The sequence below is a fragment of the Apodemus sylvaticus genome, chromosome 16 (genome assembly GCF_947179515.1).
Source record: "Apodemus sylvaticus chromosome 16, mApoSyl1.1, whole genome shotgun sequence".
NCBI lineage: Eukaryota > Metazoa > Chordata > Mammalia > Rodentia > Muridae > Apodemus > Apodemus sylvaticus.
Genome location: NC_067487.1, coordinates 37347959 through 37367507, shown reverse-complemented (window position 1 = coordinate 37367507; position 19549 = coordinate 37347959). Strand labels below are relative to the sequence as shown.

Sequence of the window (19549 nt, the reverse complement as noted above, 5' to 3'; positions counted from 1 at the left end):
ACTATAACATTTTACACCTTGACCTTTGACTGATTCACTCGTCTAATACAACCTATGGTCTATAAAAAAGGAGTGAGAAATGGCCTGTTTCACCAAGCAACAAACTTTATAACTAACAGCAGTGCCCAGGGGAGATTTGCAAGCAGAGAGATGTTTTAGCCTTTAGCAGTTATCTTTAGTCATGACACTAGCCCAAAAACATGGAATATATGTGAAACCTGTTGACATACATGTAAAATATTTTACATCTACGTGTATACATAAATGAATTCCTTAGAGATGTGTTTTAGCCTCAGAATTCTTTCTGTATTGCTACTCACGATTGGTCCAAATAGAAATTGCAATGTTCCCATTGGCTAGTACTTCAATCGTTTTCTTCTTTTGAGATGCTGAAAGAAATTTATGTTACTGAAAAATCCGTATGTGATTTAATAGGATTATTACAGCTAACCTTTGCTGTCCCAGTTTACCAACAGGGAAAATATTACAAAACAGGTTAAGTAACAAGAACTGATATACAAGGCTAATAAGTGGTAGGAGTAAGATCTAAAACTGTACATCTGTGTGAAAAACAAAGTCCCTATGCTTTTATTCTCACACATGAGCATGACAATATTGCCGTTTGCTAGTCTGTCTGTCTGTCTATCCGTCCTTCCGTCTCTCTCTCTCTCTCTCTCTCTCTCTCTCTGTGTGTGTGTGTGTGTGTGTGTGTGTATGTGTGTGTGTGTGTGTGTGTGTGTGTGTGTGTGTGTACCATTCTCCTGTGTATCCCTTACAACCGTAAGTACTAAAGAACTAGGTCCTGGGGTGCTTACCTTGGCCTCTCCCATCTTTATTCATTTTCCTGTTTAACTCCTGTTTAATTCTGGTCACTGGGACTATTAGATTTCAAAATACTTTGAGATCTCAGAACATACTCTGGTCCTTGCTTTTTCATAATCAGCCATGCTATTCTTGGCAAGAAACATACAAACGATATACTCTGTGTGAGATACTTTATCAGTTAGCCTCTTGCCCCACTCACCTTCAGCAAACCCAGAATGATACATGGGCTGTGTGGCACCAGTACCCCTTCTCCTTAATTTTCTCTTCTACACACTTCCCCAAAATTACCTTTCCCTCTATAACTTCCTCAATTTTGTCCTTTCATTAGTTATATACTACATCTTATTTGATTCCTTTGGTTCAAATATCATAACTTAGGATATAACTGCTAAACCAGGACAAGATTGGAGTTCCACAGTGATGTCTTTTGGTTATCATCAAACTATGTGCTAAAGTCTGACCCCAGTCAAGGGCTTCTGATACTTTATTGGAAGAAGCATATTTACTACTCTATTCTTCTTTTCTTCCTTGTTTGAGTTATCAGTGCTACTAATACAGCTCCCTTGGTAGCTGTATTAAAGATCCATCATCTTTGTCCATAGAGACTAAATCTCTGCTAACCATCTCTTGAGCTGCATTTGGGTTGAGCCTGCTTGGTGGTTCATATAATCTAATGGTTATCACAGTAATTAGTTCCTAAAGACACTAGGGGCTTGAAAGACCTCACCTGGATTTACTTATGGCTGTGTCTTCAGAGATATTAATGAAGCCTTCTTGTGTGTTACTCCTGTCAGCATCACTCTTAGCCAGTGTTAAAGATTTGTCATAGAACATCTTAGCAATACCAGTGATATTCTCAATAGTGCATTCTAGATAGGCTGTGTGAGTGAAGTATCCCTCCGGGTTTACCTGTGGAACACATGGTATGAATATCGTGGCCTGTCATAGTATATGCACTCTAACATGAATATATACCTCAGTTGCTTTATTATTGCCTTGGCTACATGCCAAAGAAACTCAGGCACTTTTCCTTATGAATCTTGTGTTCATTTTTCCAAGCTTCTAAGGGCCAATTTTTGCAGCCAAACTGTAGTCTTTGCCAGCATGTTAAATACTGTGTCCTGAGAAAGTGACCCCAAGAATTCTTTCATAGCAGCTCTCTTACTACTAAGCACTCTTAAAATCAGCAGCAAGAATATTATTCTGACTCCCATTGGCATATATGAGACAAATTCTTGCAAATCGCTTTTTTGAGATCTCTTAATGAGATATCTTTAACAGACAGGCACATGTGTTGAAACGCTGACCTAAAACAACTACTGGACAAAAGGGTTAATTTTCCTTAAATGTTCCAGTTCATCCTTGAAGGAAGTCAATGCAGGAACTCAAAATGGAATTAAAAGTCAGAAATTGAAGCAGAGATCATAGAAAACTGCGGATTGCTGACTTGCTGCTTCTGACACACTCAGCTACCTTTTTTTATACAGTCCTTGATCATCTCACCAGGTCTGGTAAAATCCATAGTAGGCTAGGCCATCCTACATCAATTAGTAAGCAAGAAAATGGCCTTCCATTCCCACAGTCCACTTTGATGGATGAAATTCTTCAAGAGGAAGAGATTTCCTCCTCCTTTACATATCTAGGTTTGTCTCAAAATCTGATCAGCACATCAGTCATCTCTCAATGTTTTAAAATAGTTTACTTATCATATCTGCCACTTCCTTTCCTCCACTAAGACTCCCTAAGATCTTCTGTGGGTAAAAGCACAGTGTCAGGAGGGTATCTTTCCCACCCTTTGTGAATGCAGATGAGCTAGAATCAGATCTCATTTCATCAGCTGTTTTCTTGTATGGTTTAACGTTGTTAGGCATGTTAGGGAATTATTAGGACATATGACATTGATGGGAAAGTAGAGAATAATATGAGGATAAAAAACCTGTAATATCACAATCCATTTGAGAGAGAGAGAGAGAAATAAGGATAAATATGAGTCAGGTAGAGAAATTATAGCTTATATAGACTAGCTCCCTATATGTACAGACAGGCAATAAAGCCTATGGATGCTTGCAGGTAAACCTTGGCACTTGTATATCTCCCAGGAAGAGACTTTTTAGCATTTAAGCCTGATTAGTCCATTGATAGAGAGAAACTCATGAGAGGTGTGTCTTCTGCACAAATGGGCCAATAAATCCCAAGTAGAGCAGCCAGGACCATGATAAGCACAATTGTAGATCTAAGAGGTATATTTTAAGGCTTCTTTATATTGCTACTATAAAATTAGAGCTCAAAGATAGTCCAGATCTGTTTGTATAGGCATTCTACTTTTATTATACGAAGTGATATAATAATCAGGACACTGCCAAGAAATGAATAACACATTCCCAAAGGACAACAGTGTCTTTCCTCCACACCAGTAGATAAACAGATGATATTTCACCAAGTCCCACTCACTGTCACAGTCTCGGTTCTCCTTGCTACCCATGCATTCCATATTTCAAAGGACAGTTGCTATTCATCTAAGAAGAGAAAGAAATCAGGAAAGAGCACAGAGAAAAGCCAGATTTGGATACAGTGAGATGGCTCCTCTGCAAGCTACTCAGACAAGTCTCAGGAATTTCCTAAGTTGCAGACCCTCGGTCTTAGATTCCTAGTCCCCCAAATGGTTGTAAACTATAGTCATCTAATGTACCATGTCTGTGGTATTTTGTTGTGTCAACCTTAGCCGAAGACTAATACAAAACAGAGCCATCTCATCATTTCTCAACCCTATTAACCTTACGATAACAATGGTTGGGGAAGGCGGGGGGGGGGGGGGCGGTGGAGGACTATGAGATAATTGGAAACTGCACAAAGAGCTTTGGAGTAGATTATTATGAAAGTGCCACCTGTCTCCTACATAGCACTAACAATGTCTGAAATGAAACTTTGACATTAAAGATACTGGAGGTTGCTTTATTTTATGGCTTACTTGGTCTCCAGTATAAGTAAATTCAAAATGGTGTCTTCTCATATTTAGACACCAAACATGTCTTTGGTGTCTCCTTCCCCAAGGTGATACTCAAAGGTTTCTGTAGTATCAGGGGGTTAACTATGTTAATTTGACTAATCCTATGAATTTATGCTAAGTAAAAGCACATTAATTGGCATGTAATAGAAGCTTGAATTTTTGGCCGGCTCTCACTGCCTGGCCATGTCTCTTTCAATACCATGTTACCACGTTAACTGCCTTTTGTTAACCAAGCCAGAGGATGGAAAGGACAAAGATAATTTATTTTCAAATAAAAAACAACTACTTTGTCCCATGAAGTGTCCCAGTTTTTATATTTTTGTGTTCTTTTGGTTAGATCACTTAAAATTTAGTATTTTTAGATAATTCTTTTTAAAACCCTTAATATAATTAACAAAATTGCATGAAACCTTCTTTTATCAAGCCATGGTTGGCATGATCACTGAGGATATAATAAAAGCTGCTTACCCATTCTATTATACAACATGTGTTTCTACTTCAGCTGTTTCAAAACTAACATGATATAACTGAGAAACAAAACCTATCAAATATGTCTTTTGTTTTTAATAAGCTTTATTAAAAATAACTTGCAAATAAAGAAAAATATCATACACACAAATTCGCTTGAACCATTATCTCTATAACTGAATGAACCTCTACATAGCCAGAATAAAGGATTCATCTGAAAGCTGTGAAAGTGCATATTAAATTTTATATTTTTAGTATCAACTATATTTTGTGCACTTATCCATAACCAAAACTGGAAAATCCAACAGACTAACAGGACTAGAAAAACAACTAGGATTATATTCCATTCGTAACTCCTAAATATTACCTGCATTCAATACACTCTCATTAAATTATATTTAGCTTTTCTCATTCTATTTTCTTCATGTTGTACTGTACACACACAAACACACACAGTCATCTAAATTATGCTGTACTAGCTGATTTTATGTGTCAACTTGATGCAGGCTGGAGTTATCACAGAGAAAGGAGTTTCAGGTGAAGAAATGCCTCCATGAGTTTCATTTGTAAGACATTTTCTAAATTAGTGATCAAGTAGGGAGGGCCCCTTGTGGGTGGTGCCATCCCTGGGCTGGTAGTCTTGTGTTCTATAAGAGAGCAGGCTGAGCAAGGCAGGGGAAGCAAGCCAGTAAGAAACATCTCTCTATGGCCTCTGCATTAGCTCCTGCTTCCTGACCTGCTTGAGTTCCAGTACTGACTTACTTTGGTGATGAACAGCATTGTGGAAGTGTAAGCTGAATAAACCCTTTCCTCCCCAACTTGCTTCTTGGTCATGATGTTTGTGCAGAAATAGAAACCCTGACTAAAACATATGCATATGAAAAAGGATATGTGATTCTTTCTTAAAAAAGATATTTTTGAAATATATTTTGTACTCAAAATTATATTTATTTTTCTCTTTTAAAACACACTAGCAATTGGTGTAGAATCTAAAGAGAATCCAGACAAGCAAATTTCCAGAAATACATCAATTTTTCCCTCGTGGGAATATCCATACATTTTTCTCCCCCATCCTGCCACATAACAGAAGAGATTATTCTTTTAAATAATATTTAAATATTTATTAATATTTAAAAAGCATTAACTCTAACTTCTATTTAGAACTTTTGTTAGATTCTTAAGCTCATAACTATAGTTATTTATAAGAAATATTTAAAGCAAAGAAACTAAAATCCCCTACAAAAATCAACTATGAATGTTGACTGATATCAAGCCAAAGATGATAATACTGAATATCGTTTTATAATACATGGGCAGCCGTTTTTCATTCTTCTATCATTTCTTATAACAATGTTGCAAGAAAAGCCAAGAATAAAATCTGGGAATTTGAAAGGCAAAATCCTCATCTCTCTCTCTCTCTCTCTCTCTCTCTCTCTCTCTCTCTCTCTCTCTCTCTCTCACGCACACACACACACACACACACACACACACACGCACACACACACACACAGACACACACACACACACAAATAAATCATGATAGTTAACCACTTCATGTTATCACAAAGTATCATGTATCACAAAGCCTTTTGTAGGGCTCCAAAGCAAGATGTGGGCAAATAAAAAGGCAGAAGCTGTACTCTTGCCTCACAAGAGATCATGTTGTGAAAGTCTCTAACTTTTGCTATTTAGAATTCCTATAGCTACAAAAGTGTTTCAAGACAAGCAGTACTTGATGAATTTTACACTCTCTTCTATTTATATTCTATTTGTGGAGGTTTCAATATTGGTGGCTGAGGGCGTACCACTATTGGGGGGTGTGGCCTTGTTGGAGTAGGTGTGACCTTGAAGGAAATGTGTCACTTTGGAAGTGGGCTTTGAGACCCTCCTCCTAGTTGCCTGGAAGCCAGTCTTTTCCTGTTTGCCTTTGGAACAAGATAAAGAACTCTCAGCTCTTCCAGTTGCTATGCCTGCCTGGATGCTGCCATGATTCCTGCCTTGATGATAATAGACTGAACCCCTGAACTATATTCTATCCCTAATTAAGTGTTCTTATTTATAAGAGTTGCTTAGGTCATGGTGTCTCTTCATAGCAATGGAAATCTTAACCAAGACATTATTCTTTAGAGACATCCACACACTTGTTTGGTATAACAAATAAGACAAAACAGCAAAGCATAACAACACATTAACCAATAGCACCAACACACACACACAAACACACACACACACACACAAACATTGTCCTTGCTAGTTAGAATGGATAATCATGGAGGCTCATCCCAGGAGTGGGCAAGAGTCAAGAGTTTCAGATTGAAGTCAGTGACCAGGTGGGTCAGGGCATTTGATGTGTCCTTCACTGAAGCGGCAGTAGCCAGGCTGGGAGCAGGGAGTGCGAGGATATGAACAGCTCAGAAATGGATGATGAAGAGTGTGAAAGGAGAAGGATGCAATGTTTAGACGAGATGTCCAACTCTGGGAAGCAATTGCAGATCTCAAAGATCAACTTTAGAAAGAGCAATTGAGTCACGTGAATGCAAAACTCCAAGAGGTCATAACTGGAAAAGCTCCAGAGCAAATCTGCACAAAAATAGCAGAAATCTATAGAGAACTCTGCTTAGAGTCCGTGAAGAACAAGGATGAACGTGAAATGCAGGCTTCTCGCAGGCATTGTGAGGCATGAGCTTCAGTCAAGAAAACCAGGAAGGAGCCTTTCAGCCCTGACAAAAAGCAGACAGTCATTCATTGTCTCAGGTCCATATGTAGTTTATATGCTCTAGGGTATTGATATTCTTGAGGACTGGACAACAATTAGAAAGGCAATGGCTACACTGGGTCCACACTGAGTTAAAACAGAACTGCCTGTGAAACTGGAAAAACATCTGCACAGTGCTATACCTGAAGAGGGAAGGAAGACTGCCTTGTGATGATGAATGGTTTATATGTGGACAAAGGATATGCATTGATAAAAAAGATGAGAATCCCACCAGTGTTGGAATTACAACTAGCCATGATGACGTTTGCTTTTTTTGTACTCCAAATACGCTACATAATTCTCCTGGACCCTTCTTCCAAATTTCTCCATATATAGTTTTCTTTGGCAATCACATTATATTTTATAATTTCTTTTTTATTTATTTATTTATTTTTTATTCAATATAATTTATTTACATTTCAAATGATTTCTGATTTTCTAGCACCCCACTCCCAGAAAGTCCCGTAAGCCCCCTTCTCTCCCCCTGTCCTCCCACCCACCCTTCCCACTTCCCCGTTCTGGTTTTGCCAAATACAGTTTCACTGAGTCTTTCCAGAACCAGGGGCCACTCCTCCTTTCTTCTTGTACCTCATTTGATGTGTGGATTATGTTTTGGGTATTCCAGTTTTCTAGGTTAGTGAGTGCATACCATGATTCACCTTTTGAGTCTGGGTTACCTCACTTAGTATGATATTCTCTAGCTCCATCCATTTGCCTAAGAATTTCATGAATTCATTGTTTCTAATGGCTGAATAGTACTCCATTGTGTAGATATACCACATTTTTTGCATCCACTCTTCTGCTGAGGGATACCTGGGTTCTTTCCAGCATCTGGCAATTATAAATAGGGCTGCTATGAACATAGTAGAACATGTATCCTTATTACATAGTAGGGAATCCTCTGGGTATATGCCCAGGAGTGGTATAGCAGGATCTTCTGGAAGTGAGGTGCCCAGTTTTTGGAGGAACCGCCAGACTGATTTGCAACCCCACCAGCAGTGGAGGAGTATTCCTCTTTATCCATACCTCTCCAACACCTGTTGTCTCCTGAATTTTTAATCTTAGCCATTCTGACTGGTGTAAAATGAAATCTCAGGGTTGTTTTGATTTGCATTTCCCTAATGACTAATGAAGTTGAGCATTTTTTAAGATGCTTCTCCGCCATCCGAAGTTCTTCAGGTGAGAATTCTTTGTTTAACTCTGTACCCCATTTTTTAATAGGGTTGTTTGGTTTTCTGGAGATTAACTTCTTGAGTTCTTTATATATATTGGATATTAGCCCTCTATCTGATGTAGGATTGGTGAAGATCTTTTCCCAATTTGTTGGTTGCCATTTGTCCTTTTGATGGTGTCTTTTGCCTTACAGAAACTTTGTAATTTTATGAGGTCCCATTTGTCAATTCTTGATCTTAGAGCATACACTATTGGTGTTCTGTTCAGAAACTTTCTCCCTGTACCAATGTCCTCCAGGGTCTTCCCCAGTTTCTTTTCTATTAGCTTCAGAGTGTCTGGCTTTATGTGGAGGTCTTTGATCCATTTGGATTTGAGCTTAGTACAAGGAGACAAGGATGTATCAATTCGCATTCTTCTGCAAGCTGACCTCCAGTTGAACCAGCACCATTTGTTGAAAAGGCTATCTTTTTTCCATTGGATGTTTTCAGCCTCTTTGTCGAGGATCAAGTGGCCATAGGTGTGTGGGTTCATTTCTGGATCTTCAATCCTGCTCCATTGATCCTCCTGCCTGTCACTGTACCAATACCATGCAGTTTTTAACACTATTGCTCTGTAGTATTGCTTGAGGTCAGGGATACTGATTCCCCCAGATTTGCTTTTGTTGCTGAGAATAGTTTTAGCTATCCTGGGTTTTTTGTTGTTCCAGATGAATTTGATAATTGCTCTTTCTAACTCTGTGAAGAATTGAGTTGGGATTTTGATGGGTATTGCATTGAATCTGTATAGTGCTTTTGGCAAAATGGCCATTTTAACTATATTGATTCTGCCGATCCATGAGCATGGGAGGTTTTTCCATTTTTTGAGGTCTTCTTCCATTTCCTTCTTCAGAGTCTTGAAGTTCTTGTCATACAGATCTTTCACATGTTTGGTAAGAGTCACCCCAAGATACTTTATACTGTTTGTGGCTATTGTGAAGGGGGTCATTTCCCTAATTTATTTCTCAGCCTGCTTATCCTTTGAGTATAGGAAGGCCACTGATTTGCTTGAGTTGATTTTATAACCTGCCACTTTGCAGAAGTTGTTTATCAGCTGTAGGAGCTCTCTAGTGGAGTTTTTTGGGTCACTTAGGTAGACTATCATGTCGTCTGCAAATAATGATAGTTTGACTTCTTCCTTTCCAATTTGTATCCCTTTGACCTCCTTATGTTGTCGAATTGCCCGAGCTAGTACCTCAAGTACAATATTGAAAAGATAAGGAGAAAGGGGGCAGCCTTGTCTGGTCCCTGATTTCAGTGGGATTGCTTCAAGTTTCTCTCCATTTAGTTTGATGCTGGCTACCGGTTTGCTGTATATTGCTTTTACTATGTTTAGGTATGGGCCTTGAATTCCTGTTCTCTCCAAGACTTTAAGCATGAAAGGATGCTGAATTTTGTCAAATGCTTTTTCAGCATCCAATGAAATGACCATGTGGTTTTGTTCTTTGAGTTTGTTTATGTAGTGGATTGTATTGATGGATTTCCGTATATTGAACCAACCCTGCATTCCCGGGATAAAGCCTACTTGATCATGGTGGATGATCGTTTTGATGTGTTCTTGGATTCGGTTGGCAAGAATTTTATTGAGTATTTTTGCATCGATGTTCATAAGGGAAATTGGTCTGAAGTTCTCTTTCTTTGTTGGATCTTTGTGTGGCTTTGGTATCAGCGTAATTGTGGCTTCGTAGAAGGAATTGGGTAGTGTTCCTTCTGTTTCTATTTTGTGGAATAGTTTGAAGAGTATTGGTGTTAACTCTTCTTTGAAGGTCTGGTAGAATTCTGCACTGAAGCCATCTGGTCCTGTGCTTTTTTTGGTTGGAAGACTTTCTATGACTCCTTCTGTTTCTTTAGGCATTATGGGACTGTTTAGATGGTCTAGTTGGTCCTGATTTAATTTTGGTATTTGGTATCTGTTAAGGAAATTGTCCATTTCCTCCAGATTCTCCAGTTGTGTTGAGTACAGGCTCTTGTAGTAGGATCTGATGATTTTTTGGATTTCCTCAGTTTCCGTTGTTATATCTCCCTTTTCATTTCTAAGTTTGTTAATTTGGATACTTTCTCTGTGCCCTTTGGTCAGGATGGCTAAGGGTTTATCTATCTTGTTGATTTTCTCAAAGAACCAGCTCCTGGTTTTGTTGATTCTTTGTATGGTTCTCTTTGTTTCTACTTGATTGATTTTGGCCCTGAGTTTGATGATTTCCTGCCTTCTACTCCTCCTGGGTGAAATAGCTTCTTTTTGTTCCAGGGCGTTCAGGTGTGTCATTAAGCTGGTAATGTATGCTCTCTCCATTTTCTTTTTGGAGACACTTAGGGCTATGAGTTTTCCTCTTAGCAATGCTTTCATTGTGTCCCATAGATTTGGATATGTTGTATCTTCATTTTCATTGTGTTCTAAAAAGTCTTTAATTTCTTTCTTTATTTCTTCCTTGACCAAGGTATCATTGAGTAGAATATTGTTCAGTTTCCACATATATGTGGGTTTTCTGTTGTTTTTGTTGCTATTGAAGACCACTTTTACTCCATAGTGATCTGATAGGAGGCATGGGATTAGTTCGATCTTCTTTTACTTGTTGAGGTCTGTCTTGTGACTGATTATATGGTCGATTTTGGAGAAGGTACCATGAGGTGCCAAGGAAAAGGTATATTCTTTTGCTTTAGGATAGAATGTTTTATATATATCTGTGAAATCTAATTGGTCCAATGTTTCAATTAGTTTCATTGTGTCCCTGTTTAGTTTCTGTTTTCCTGATCGGTCCATTGAGGAAAGTGCAGTGTTGAAGTCACCCACAATTATTGTGTTAGGTCCAATGTGTGCTTTGAGTTTTAATAAAGTTTCTTTTACAAAAGAGGGTGCCCTTGCATTTGGAGCATAGATGTTCAGGATTGAGAGTTCTTCTTGTTGTATTTTTCCTTTGACCAGCAAGAAGTGTCCCTCAGAGTCTCTTTTGATGACTTTGGGTTGAAAGTCAATTTTATCTGATATTAAAATGGCTACTCCAGCTTGTTTCCTGAGACCATTTGCTTGTAAAATTGTCTTCCAGCCTTTTACTCTAAGGTAGTGTTTGTCTTTGACCATGAGGTGTGTTTCCTGAAAGCAGCAAAATGTAGGGTCCTGTTTACGTATCCAGTCAGTTAGTCTGCGTCTTTTTATTAGGGCATTAAGTCCATTGATGTTAAGAGATATTAAGGAATAGTGATTGTTACTTCCTATCATTTTTGACGTTATTTTTTAAATTTGATTGCTTAACTTCTTTTGGGTTTGAGGAAAGGTTACTATCTTGCTTTTTCCAGGGTGAAGTTTCCCTTCTTGTATTGGTGTTTTCCTCCTATTATCCTTTGTAGGGCTGGGTTTGTGGATAGATATTGGGTAAACTTGGTTTTGTCATGGAATATCTTAGTTTCTCCATCTACGGTGATTGAGAGTTTTGCTGGATATAGTAGTTTTGGCTGGCATTTGTGTTCTCTTAGAGTCTGCATGAGATCTGCCCAGGACCTTCTAGCCTTCATAGTCTCAGGTGAAAAGTCTGCTGTGATTCTGATAGGTCTTCCTTTATATGTTACTTGGCCTTTTTCTCTTACTGCCTTTAATATTCTTTCTTTGTTTAGAACATTTGGTGTTTTGATTATTATGTGACGGGAAGTATTTCTGTTCTGGTGCAGTCTGTTTGGAGTTCTGTAGGCTTCTTGTATATTCATGGGCATCTCTCTCTTTAGGTTAGGGAAGTGTTCTTCCATAATTTTATTGAAGATATTTGCTGGCCCTTTAAGTTGTAAATCTTCACTCTCATCTATGCCTATAATCCTTAGGTTTGGTCTTCTCATTGTGTCCTGGATTTCCTGGATATTTTGGGTTACAAGCTTTTTGCATTTTGCATTTTCTTTAACTGTTGAGTCCATGGTTTCTATGGAATCTTCAGCATCTGAGATTCTTTCTTCTATCTCTTGTATTCTGTTGTTGATATTTGCATCTCTGTCCCCTGATTTCTTCCCAAGGTTTTCTATCTCCAAAGTTGTCTCCCTGTGAGTTTTCTTAGTTGTTTCTACTTCTGATTTTAGATCCTGGATGGTTTTGCTTAGCTCCTTCACTTGCTTGTTTGTGCTTTCCTGTAATTCTTTAAGAGATTTTTGTGTTTCCTCTTTCATGACCTCAGCCTGTTGACCAAAGTTCTCCTGTATTTCTTTAAGTGTTTTTTGTGTTTCCTCATTATTGGCTTTTGTATTCTCCTGGATTTCTTTCAGTGATTTTTGTGTTTCCCTTGCAAGGGCTTCTAACTTTTGATCCATTTTCTCCTGAATTTCTTTAAGTATGTCCTTCATGTGTTCCTGTAGCAGCATCATGACCAGTGATTTTAAATCCAAATCTTGTTTTACTGGTGTGATGGGGTATCCAGGACATGCTGGTAGAGGAGAATTGGGTTCAGATGTTGCCATATTGCCTTGATTTCTGTTAGTGATGTTCCTGCATTTGCCTTTTGCCATCTAGTTTTCACTGGTGTTAGTTGGTCTTGTCAGTGCTGGACTCACCAGTGCAAGCTGCCCCTTCCCAGGTAGCCTCTGGTGCACAGCTTACCTCCTGCACTGCCTGGAGATAGGGTGCTGCTGCCCAGGCTGTTCAGATCCTGAAGGCTCCCGCTGGTGCCTGCTGGATTCACTGGAGCACACTGACTTCTCCCAGCTGGCCGCCTGGAAGCCCCTTTTGCCTCTTGCAGGACCTGGAGATGTGGTGTTGCCTCACAGGTTGATCTGGATCCAGAAGCAGAGAGAGTTGAGCTGAGGGCTCCGGCCAGAGGCCTCCGGACTGGGACCCAAGCTCTGGGGCGCAGGAGCAAGCTGTGCTGCCAGCTCCCAGACTGCCTCTGGGTGCACACCGGGTCTCCTGCAGCTCCCAGAGACCGAGAGCTGTGGCCCTGGCCATTCAGCACCTCCCAGAGACCAAGCGCTGTGGCCCTGGCCGTTCAGATCCCAAAGCAGGCACCTGAAGTCTCCCGCTGGTGCCTGCTGGATTCACTGGAGCACCACGAACATTTCTTAGAATCATTTTAGAAAACCACAGGGAGAAGGGGTGCACACATGTATTCATACAGAACCATCAATTTCTGATGTACTTGAGGTTTTCCTTATTTGAGATGTCAAGATTGACCTTGATGTTAGAATTACTTTTTACAAAAGAAAGAAAGTGTTTAGGGAGAGAATAATATAAAAAGTGAATAAGTGGAAATCTATGTGCCTTCAGGATAGATAAGAGCAGAACTAGAGGGTTCTCTACTCCCCGCAGAGGCTTTAAATGAGTTGAACACACGTCGCCATTTAATTTATAGAGGAAATAAAACAGCCAGGAAGAGTTTTCCAGAATCTTTCACTAAAGATATCATCATCCACATGTATAGATAACAAGCCCCCATCACTACCTTTTTCTCCCCAGGTCAGGTGAACCTTCTGAGCGTCTAACAAAGATGAACATGTCTGTTTGCTCCCATTTGCCCAACGTGTGTGACTTTAGTACTTTTTCCCAGTTGAGTCATTAATCTGTTGCAGAAATAATATGGATATCACTGTACATTGTAATGCAGAGACTCGCATTGCTTTTCCTCCCACAGTGTCTGCTCCTTTTCATGACACTACTCAATTTCTTTCTCAAGACCCTTTCTTCTGACTGCTGTTTTCCACTTCCTTTACCTTTTAGAAATGCTTGCCAACAGTTCCACCACCCCCACTCAGCTGAAAGTGCTCCACGTCACTAAGTTAGCGAGACTTTACAGACCTCCTCTTGTGCTGGCTGTCATCACTTCTTGGTGTGGACCATCACTCTCTCATCTCTCAATTTCTAGGAAAAGTGCTCTGTTTCCTTTCCTGTGGCATTGGCTTCTCCTTTTCCCAGAACCTGTTTTCACACTTTGACAGACAAGGTATCAGTTGAAAATAATTATTATATGTAAGTACACCATAGCTGTCTTTAGACACACCAGAAGAGGGTATCAGATCTCGTTAAGGATGTTTGTGAGCCACTATGTGGTTGCGGGGATTTGAACTCAAGACCTTTGAAAGAGCAGTCAGTGCTCTTACCCTCTGAGCGGTCCCCAATAGAGGAGCTGGAGAGTGCTCCAGAGGAGCTGAAGGGGTTTATAGCCCCATGGGAAGAACTATGATTTCAGCCACCCAGATGCCTCAGGACTCCCAGGGACTAAACCATCAACCAAGGGGTACACATGGTTCTAGCCAAAAATGTGGCAGAGGAATGCCTTGTTGGGCATCAATGGGAGGAGTGGTCCTTGGTCAGGTAAAGGCTCAATAGCCCCAACAAAGGGAAATCAAGGGGGAGGTAGGAGTGGGTCAGGTGGAGGGGCATATATGTGGAGGCAGGGGGTGGGAGGGGAGCGGTTGGGGGGTCTTTGGGAGGAGGGGAAATCAGGAAAGGTTTTACCATTGGCAATGTAAATGAAGATTATATTCAATAAGATAAAAAGAAGAAAAGAAAAGAAGAAAAGAATCATTAAAAGGAATACTTTCGACATATACCCAGAGAATTCCCCAGCATGTAATAAGGATATATGCTCCACTATATTCATAGCAGCCCCATTTATGATAGCCAGAACCTGGAAAGAGCCGAGATGTCCCTCCACGGAGGAATGGATACACAAAATGTGGTATATTCACACTATGGAATACTACTCAGCTATTAAAAACAATGAATTCATTGGCAAGTGGGTGAACTGGAGAATGTCATCCTGAGTGAGGTAACCCAATCACAAAAGAACACACAGGGTATGCATGCACTGATAAGTGGATATTAGCCCAGAAGCTTGGAATATCCAAGAAACAATTCACCTATCAAATGATGCCCAAGAAGAAGGAAGGAGAGGCCCCTGGTCCTGGAAAGGCTCGATGCAACAATGTAGGGGAATATCAGGACAGGGGAGCAGGAAGGAGTTGTTGGGGGACAGGGGAAAGGAAGAGGTCTTATGGAACTCTAGGGGAGGGGAGACCCTGGAAAGGGGAAATCATTTGAAATGTAAATAAAGAATATATTGAATAAAAACAAAAAAAAAAAAGAAAACTGTATGAACAATAGTACTGGGAAATGCTGACCTTCCTATACATGAGGTAAGTTTTCTGCATTCTGTTGGCTGTTTGCATAAAAACAAGTTCCAACATCACATGTTTCCAACAGACATATTTCCACAGAACACATTCTTAATCCATGAGTTATGAAAATCGAATGCTAGTGCAGTCCCATACTCCCACATCTGCTAAAAGATTTCCCTCCGGCAAATTCAGGGAAATATAATTAAAGAAAACACACAGAATGTTTGGAGCCATACTTTTAAACTTCATTATAGCTGAACTTCAGTAGCTGCCTATGTGAAGCAAAGCATTGGTAAGCATATGGACACTCGCCTGCTGACTAGCACAACAAGATACATTTAACTACAATGGAATGTTTCTGGCAATAAAATGCTCTTTAGGAAAATATACAGAGAGAATCAAGGAATAAAAAGAACCATTTAACTTGGATTGGTAAAGTTGGCTGTAAAATATTCCTTAACTCTTGACATCACTATTCCCTCAGCTCCTACTGAGCCCAACTACTCCCCAGGGACAAGGACCTTACTGACTTGGAAAACTAAGACAACAGAACTCGCCTTGGAAATGGCAGCAGTGGGAGAAGTCTTCCCTCTTTAGAAGCATCAATCATCCCTGCAGTTCCCAGAAACAGCTGATCATTTTATTGTAACCTTTAAGATGATAGTGAATTAAATATTCCATTGGTACTGAAGATAATTTCATGATGAGTCCATACATCTTTCCCCACCCCCTTTAACTATGGAAAACCCTGCTAGTCATTCCAAGACTTTCAGACATGAAAATGCAACAGTACGCATAGAGAAGATCACGATCATGGGAATCTTTTCCCTAATTTTTTTATAGCAATCCAACCATTTCCTTTGACCCTTAGTTTATGATCATATGTACAGCTTACTTTCCGACAAGGCATAAAAAATGCTAGGGCCTTTTAAATTCAGCATCTATTCAAAGTGGTTGACCTAAAAACTCCAAGCAACTGTAAATAGGTTGTAGGTAGTTGTGCATATAAATATTTTCTTGTAAGTTTGTTTTTGTTTGTTTGTTTGTTTGTTGTGTCAAGATAAAGAGAAATACACTGCTGCAGGAAGAGGCGAGGCACAGGAATGGAGCCTGGCCTTCTAATCATTGAGAAGATGTTGTGATTGCTTATAAAGACCACTTCAAGTGGTGGGATCAGAAGGTAGGAAAGAGAAAATTCTATTGGATTTGTCTCTGAGGGCTTTTGGTTAGGTAAATAGGACATGCAATTTCATTGGGGGTGGGATGGGCTTTAATACTTATCTCCTTAGAATCATCATGAGAAAGTTATCTTCTTCATATCTTTCCATAGTCATTTTTCCTTTGTTGCTCTTGCCTTTCCTATTATATGAAGAGGAAGTGGAAATGCGCTGTGAAACTTACCTTGAGCTTGGATTGTGTCTTGGCTCATCCATTTCTACATTTATGTTTGATTTCTTGGTTCACAATTGAATCATCACTGGCCTCAAATATATTATAATACTCATTAGAAATTAATAAACTGTTTTTTATTCTTACCATAGAGTTTTCTGGACAATGAATTCTAAGACTTTTATAGCAACTGCATAAATATATTGGTTTTGTAACTCTCTACCAGAGTATCTAAAATAAAATAAATAGCCAACATTTAATACAGATATTAATAATAATATAATACTATTGGGTAAAATGTTTTCAGCAAAGAAAGAAAATGTAAATGATGCTGTCAAAGCTCTCCCACTCTCTCCTACCCCCATGCATATGTATGTGAGCCTTACTGGGATATAAGTTACATTGTACTACTAAAATTTGCCTACTACATCAAAGTTTAGAATTGAATACATTTTGATAAATTTATACATTTATGCAAAACCACTTCCAATTTAACTTAGAGTATTTACATGCTGCTTAGTGTGCCAAAGTGTCCATATACCCTATTGCAGGCAATTGCTCCTCCCCTCTTTTTTTTTATTCGATATATTTTTTATTTACATTTCAAATGATTTCCCCTTTTCTAGCCCCCCACTCCCCGAAAGTCCCATAAGCCCCCTTCTCTCCCCCTGTCCTCCCACCCACCCCCTCCCACTTCCTCGTTCTGGTTTTTCCCTATACTGCTTCACTGAGTTTTTCCAGAACAAGGGGTCATTCCTCCATTCTTCTTGTACCTCATTTGATGTATGGATTATGTTTTGGGTATTCCAGTTTTCTAGGTTAATATCCACTTATTAGTGAGTGCATACCATGATTAATCTTTTGAGTCTAGGTTACCTCACTTAGTATGATGTTCTCCAGCTCCATCCATTTGCCTAAGAATTTCATGAATTCATTGTTTCTAATGGCTGAATAGTACTCCATTGTGTATATATACCACATTTTTTGCATCCACTCTTCTGTTGAGGGATACCTGGGTTCCTTCCAGCTTCTGGCTATTATAAATAGGACTGCTATAAGCATAGTAGAGCATGTATCCTTATTACATGGTGGGGAATCCTCTGGGTATATGTCCAGGAGTGGTATAGCAGGATCTTCTGGAAGTAAGGTGCCCAGTTTTCTGAGGAACTGCCAGACTGATTTCCAGAGTGGTTGTACCAATTTGCAACCCCACCAGCAGTGGAGGAGTGTTCTTCTTTCTCCACATCCTCGCCAACACCTGCTGTCTCCTGAGCCTGAGTCCTTTACCACCTGCTTTTCCTTCTGTAATTTTGCCTATTCTATGAATTTCATTTAAACAACATGTCTTGCTCAATTCTCTATTGTTGTAAAGAGACACCATGACTAGAGTAACTTTTATAAAGGAGAGCATTTTCCTGGGGTTAGCCTAGAGTTCCAGTGGTTAATTTATTATCATCATGGTAGAAACATGGTGACACAAAAGCAGGCCTACTGCTAAAGAACAGCTGAGATTTCTACATCTGAATCCACAGATAGCAGGCAGGCAGACAGACAGACAGACAGGCAGGCAGGCAGGCACACACACACACACAGAGGGGGAGGGGGAGAGAGAGAGACAGAGAGAGAGACAGAGAGACAGAGAGAGATAGACAGAAACAGAGACAGAAAGACAGAGAGACAGAGACTAGGTGTGGCTTAAGCATTTGAAACCCCAAGGCCTATCCTCAGTGACACACTTCTTCCAACAAGGCCACACCTACTCCAACAGGTCTCATGTCCTAATCTTTTCAAACAGTGCCATTCCCTATGAGTTTATGGGGTTATTCACATTCAAGCCACCACACAACACCATACAATATTAGACTTTCCCTTTTTTCCTTCTTTTTTCTTTCTTGGAGCTGAGGGATGAACCCAGGGTAATCCTAGGCAATTGCTCTACCACTCAGCTAAATCCCTAACCCCTGTTGTTTTCCCTCTGTATAGCGATAGCTGTCTTGGAACTCACTCTGTAGGCCAGATGCGCCTCCTGGGTGCTGGGATTAAAGGCATTCACCACTATATCTGGTCCACAGTATTAGGTCCTTATGTTTAACTTTTTTCGCTTTCAGCAGGAGTGAGAATTAGTCGGACAAATCCATTCTGCCTCCTGCGTAGCCTGAAGAGTTCTTTTCAAAGACTCAAGTCAAAGTGAGGTCATTAACTTTGTCACAGAAAACAATTTCAAAATAGGCAACTATGGAACTTCGTGGCAGAAGATGTTTCAAGGACAATGAGATGGCACGGTGGGTAAAAGTACTTGCTGAGTCAACCTCACGACCTGGGCTTAAGCCCTGGATTCCATGGTAAAAAGGGGGAAGTGAAGACCGAGAGTTGTCCTCTGACCTCCATGCGCTCACACACCCACGTTCATTCATTCACTCGCTCACTCATTCATCCATCTGCTCATTTGCTCATTCTCTCTGTCGTGCATACACAATAACTAATATTTTAATTAATAAAGGGGATTTACCATAGGTTTAGGCTTGTGCATTAACACACAGAGATGCTTAGGGAAAGTATCACACAGGCCAGGGTGAGAGCAGGGCTTCCCAAGAAAGGTGAATGTTTAGGCGTGCTACTTTAGCCACGTATATGATTTTGGAGCCTTCTAAAGCATACTGTTCAGAGTAAAGGTGTTTACTGGGTGCACTGGTACATTAAAATTGTAGAATATCAGGATTACACAGGGAGTTTAAGTACTTTAGTCTTTTCTATAAACGTACTCCCTGTCTTGTTATATTCCCATAAAATTGAAGGTATACACCTGGAAAAGGA

At 39.8% G+C, this 19549-nt stretch overlaps 1 pseudogene; it reads left to right on the top strand.

The window, feature by feature from the left end:
* Positions 1-2881: 2881 nt before the first annotated feature.
* On the top strand, positions 2882-18852 carry LOC127666643 (breast cancer metastasis-suppressor 1-like protein; annotated as a pseudogene).
* The last annotated feature ends 697 nt before the right edge of the window (positions 18853-19549 follow it).